Consider the following 6,008-nt stretch of genomic DNA (forward strand, 5'->3'; position numbering starts at 1 on the left):
TAAGGTCAGAAATTTATTTATCTTTGCTTTATAGATAGATTTGTTCAGGTTGCTTGAAAGTACATGCCCCATGTCTCATCTCCACATAATGATGATTATATGTGATTATTGTATGTGATTATATAAACACATAACACAACTAAGGCTCACTAACTTTAAACTATTTTAAACTGTGCTACAGACTAAATGATCTTATTGGAGCATTTATTTTATAGTAACCATAAAATATATTTTGGGGCTTGTGAAAAATGTTAAATATGTTCATATTTGGTAATGTAGCCTATAGAAAAATATTCACGTATGTCACAGAAAATTAATTATTAACCAAAACAATGTGCAGGAACATGAGCACAAGTTACTGCCTCAAGGTTAGTTATCCAATCCAGTGTATAAACTTGTCCAAAAACTCTTTCATGTCCAAATACTCTCACTTGGCATTGCGATTCAATTTCTCCTCTAAAGATCCTTTTCTCTGTACTTTGCCCTCTTCATCTCTTTCCTCATCCCTTGCTCCAAACAAAACAAAAAGTTATCAGGTAAACAGAGCAACAGGATCAGCTGCACAGCTGCCTCCATCCCAACACACATACAGTGTGACACAACTTCACTTTCTCTAAAAAACAAATGTAATATGAGCATTTACAACATAAGCATATGTTGAAATGTTCATATGAAATATATTGGCTCCAAAACACTGAAATTCTGCATATTGTCATTACTTGGTTTTGGTCAGGGGTCTGGTGCTTAAAAGATGGCTAAAAAAATATATATGTCTTTTTAGCCTTATATATATATATATATATATATATATATATATATATATATATATATATATATATATATATATATATATATATATATATATATATATATATAAACTATGGGCTTATTTATTTTATTTTTTTACATAATTTTCTACAAATATCTACATCCTATAGAAAGTATCTCTATTCTCTTTTTTGCAAAACTTTTATGTTTTTCTTTATTTTAAAACCTAAAAAATAGAAGATAAAAATGGGGTTTTTCAAAAACAACAAATTTCCTTCAGTAGATATTTATCAAAAATTTTTCAAAAAGGTCTTGTAACATTTGCGGCTCTAAACAGGTTTTCTTTAGCTGGGCTGAGGGGAATATGGCTCTTTGGATTGTAAAGGTTGCAGACCCCTGGTTTAGGTAAAATGGGCTGTTTGTTGAGACGAACATTGCCTGAACAGTTTCTGTAATCTGTTGTACAGTTTGAGGATCTACGTCCTGCCAGCAGTGACTGTCAACGAATGTGGAGGTGAGGATGTGTGGTCTCAACTTAACTACCCTGTTCTCCTCTAATTTTTACATAATTATATCTGTCACTTTTCACAGCTTTTTACCCCACCATTCATAACAGCTACAAACACTTTAAATATTGTCAGCTGGCATGATAGTTTGCAATGAACATAATCACACCTTTAGAGTTAGTTTGTTTTCTCTTGTACCTGTGAATGCATGTGTGTATGTGAATGTATTTGTGTGTGTTTATTCGTACATGCACAAGCATTTGCGCCTATAAAACATGTGTTAGGTAAAGGGTGGTGAGTGAAGCAAATCTGTGTGCAGCAAATAAAACTTTCCCAGTTTTTAAACTAGAGAAAGTGCCTGTATCCTTATGTTTAGGCTACTATCAGCAGGCTTTGCGAACTGCAGCATCACAAATCCTTGTGAAATCTGGACATTAAATATCTAAAATTGGGTGCTTTTGCAGTTCCACATTCTTTGTAGTTCTTGTAAGTATTTTTAGTGTTTGTGGCCTGCAGTTTGATGTCAGAAAGCATCCTGTAACTCATTTTTCCTTTTCCTTGAACTAAGACATGAAGATCTGAAGAAAACCAACGCAAGACTACAAACAGGCACTATGAGTACATCTCCACAGCCCAGAAAAGTGGAATATAACTGTAAAGGGTGCAACAAAACTTTCCAGGGAGTTTTGCTAGTTTCACATAAGTCATATTCGAGCTTGGTCTCAAGTGCTGCTTCATGAACATGATGAAATGGCCTTTTAAAGTATTCTCAGAGGACTCAACACTTCAAGGGCTTCTTAGAACCCGCACCACTGCCTCGTATCACCCCGGGAGAGGGGAAGAAAAGAGGGCCAAAGAGAAATAGAAAGAGAACGCTAGAGACAGCAAGCAAGAGGGAGAACACTCTCAAACCAAAATGCAAAAGAGTTATAGGGGCTGGGATGAGCAGAAAAATCCTCACAGAGAAATAAAAATCGAAATGAAAGCAAGACAAAAAAGAAAAGAAACTTTTACTGTGAGCTGATCTTCAGATCAGATAAGATAAGAGCACAGTAAGTTCACTCTCTGCTTGCAGCTGAGTTCAGGCATTTCTTTTTCCAACTTACTGAATGTAGGACTAAAAGGAGGACCAGAGGAAGAAGAAGGCAAGAGCAGCATGAGCGTGCCCACTAGCTTTTAGTCAGGAAACCTAATGAGCTCCTGTGGGATGGGGGTTGGCTGTCAATCAGCCTCATTCTTCTCCAACACTATACTGTGTCGTCCTGTACATGCAGAACCAAGGGGCATGAAATAATTAGAGGTGGCCAGCCAGCCACAGTGTGACTTGACTGTCTGGCAGAGGAAGGAAGTCACAGTGAGTCTCGCGTGTGTGACATTTGGATTTGTTGGATTGAGGGGGTTGGAAGATACTGTACCCGCCTTCACCACAATGCTAAAATGTGACAATGAGGTAATAGTATTTCAGCTCATTGCATAATGTCGCCAGGATCCCTCACTTATTGTGAGGGTGATGAAAGAACAAAAATGGTGAGCAATGGATACAGCATGATGAAAGGGAGTCCCTGCTGATAGGGCAGCTGTGAGTCTTTATTTAAAGATGCGATGGCAGAAAAATGAGAAGGAGGGGTTGTTTTTGTTTATGTTTTGTTTAAATATCAAGCCTATTGTTGGGGTTGCTTTTAAGAATAGATTAAATCAGATGGAAGCAATATTAAAAAATATTAAAATCAAGCCTCTTGCCTATATATCTGCTCTCACCTATATATTGAAGTGGGTTCAGTGTATAGATCATGTAGCTCATTAACATTTCTGTACCATCCACATTTGGGTTTAACCTCCTTTTCTTGGCAAAAAGGGAAACACAAAAACTGGAAGAGAGGGAGCTGTGGGAGTGGGGAAGCACAGCAAAATGAGCCATCCCCAAAACAAAACAAGAAGAGGATTTAGCAGCATCTGCATGTGAATAGATCTCTCCTAACATTGGCCACAGCTTTATGTAATTGCTATGAACAATGTCACAGAGCTGGCATATTGGGGAGGGAGAGCAGAGAGTGCTGTGTGATACGAAGTGTCTATTTCGAAGGTATTGTTTGCGCTTTATCATAGTGTAAATCTAAATGTAGTTGTTCTTAAACATTTAATGGGCATCAGAGTGAATAAAGATGAAAGAAAACTTTAGATATATAATTTTGATGGGTTATGTATATTTATGTCTGAGCATAGAACAGAAAATATACTAATGAATATATTCATGATCATTCAGACAGATAACTATTTAAAGACAGACCAAGTAGAGTTTTCTTAAACATTTGAACTTATGGCAAAAATAATGATTTGAGACACATTAAACATGTATGTAATGTACTGCTTTTCTCTGCAAAGCCACTTCTCTCTGCTTGTATTGTTTTTGGGTTGAAACCTTTGGGGCAGTAGATGAGAAAAATAAGACGACGCACATTCAGGCTCTATGACAGTGAGTATTCTCACTGCCAATGCAATGAGAAAATGTCTACATGTTTGTGCTTAAGAACATAACAGCTGCATAACAATTGGATTTATTTCTCCCGTTTAATAGCTTTGTTCTATAACTGGCTGCAGACTGCTCGTTTTCAGTTCTTACACAGGGACCCGTACCAAGAACCAGGTTCAACAAATCCACACTACTTTCTGGATATGTGGTTTAAGTAATCCTAATAATGGATAATTGGATAAGTCAACCTAGGGCTATTCATGTTCATTTAAATTGCATAACTCAATGAAATGATCAATATCACTGCAACGTCATTAAAGCAGGAATAGATGTGGTGATTTATTATTCTGTATTCATTTAGATCACTGCACTGCAGGTATATTTTTGAGGCAAGTGAGGAAGTTGACTGTAACATCAGCTTCACATTTTCATAGCAGCTCCCACTTTAACAGGTTAGAGCATCCACATTGGCTGTATGAGACTTACCTGTAGCTCGAGCCAAATGCCTTTTGAGTTTCAGCGTGATGCCTGGTTTTACCATTTTAGTTAAACACCATGGAAACAGCTCTCACCAAATCACAGAGTAAAACATTTCTTGGTCATCATATTGGCCCCACATGGTAATAATGCATATTTCACTCTTGGATTATTATATTGACAATAAAAACATGCAGACATGAGGAAGTAGCTCGGCAAATTACAGGTAAGTTGACCTGAGTCATATTCTGTTAGATGCAACTCTAGTTAAGTGCTTTTTGAGCCACATAAAGAACATAAAAGTGATTCAGACCAGCTAGTCAAAGCCTAACCTGCTTCAGAGGTTTCAAGATTTGGAGCTTAAATTAATCCACATTTGAACCTTAAGTTACCTTACTAATTAGTCATTAATATAGTTACCTTAAAGGTCATTGAACATGGTGTGATAAAGGACTCTTACTTCGCCCTGATACTTGGTCTCCGTCTTTCTCCAGTGACATTTACTGATGTTACCATCTCAATGTGTTTTCCTAGTTTTAGTTCATGTGTAAGGTTTCTTTTCTCATTCTCCTGGTTTTCCAAATGCTTACCCTTTTCCATGTGTCTCCTGTGCTCACTTGTCTATCCCCTTATCCCATTTCCCAAATTACAAACTCTTGATTACTCAACAGGCTGCATAGTGGTGTAAGTACACAGTCTCCTCACAGCAAGGCTGTGAGGAAACTCCTGGTTTGAACCTCAGTTGGAGGTTTTTGCAGGTTCTTACTAGATACTCCAGCTTCCTTCCGCAGTCTAAAAACGTGTATGTTAGGCTAACTAATGTTTCTAAATTTTCCCTTGGAGTGAGTTTAAGTGGTTGTTTGTCTCTCTGTGTTAGCCTTTCAACATACTGGCATCTGGTCCAGGGTATACTCTGCCTTGTAGTAGCTGCTGTGACATGCAGAGCAGGCAAAGGCAGACCTGAGAAGAGAAAGGTGAGTATAGATGATACAAAATATGACACAACTGCATCAGGTAGCCATTGTCTAGTTGCAGCTTAACATTTTGTATAATTATTTCTGTCAGATTAGTTGTAAATTGGTTTGTGGTTTTAATTCAGTTTATAGAGGAAGAATAATATAATACTGCTGCTTCAGATGTTTTCTTTTTTCCTAAATTTTTTCTCCTCTGGGTACATTTTAGAAAGTGAAAAGATGTCTTTCAAAATGTTTTGCTTTGAACAATTTCCAGGTAACAAGCAATAGGACAGAGGAGGCAGGGATATTTAAATACAAGAGTTGAGATGAGCCTCATTACTTAATGCTGAATTATTATTAACATTATTATTTTGTATTTTCTTTTTCACATATTATTTAGTATTTTCTTAGTAGCTGCATTTTCTTAATTATCTTGCTTTTCTGCAACATTTAAGTTTTATATAAGTTTCTCTTTTTACTTGCCTACATGCTTTTAACGGTCTGTATTTTGGGTAATCAAAGTTCTTATAAGAAGGAAAGTTTACAGTAAAAAGGGAGAAAACTCCCACACACTGTTCTGACATGTAGGGGAAAAGCAAACAAACTGATTATTTTATTGCAGTGTCATAGATATTTACTCTAGCACATTGTAACAATAACTGAGGAATGGTTTAAGTCTGATCACAAAAAGACATCTCTACGTGAGCGCGTAAATGCATTTAGTACACACGGAAGCTAAATTCAGACATTCTACAACCACACCAAGAAATGTAGACCACATTTTGCTTAGTAGTATGAACATCAATAAGCCCTGGGCAACACTGAAAGACC

Source organism: Melanotaenia boesemani, chromosome 4 (assembly GCF_017639745.1).
Source record: "Melanotaenia boesemani isolate fMelBoe1 chromosome 4, fMelBoe1.pri, whole genome shotgun sequence".
Classification (NCBI taxonomy): domain Eukaryota; kingdom Metazoa; phylum Chordata; class Actinopteri; order Atheriniformes; family Melanotaeniidae; genus Melanotaenia; species Melanotaenia boesemani.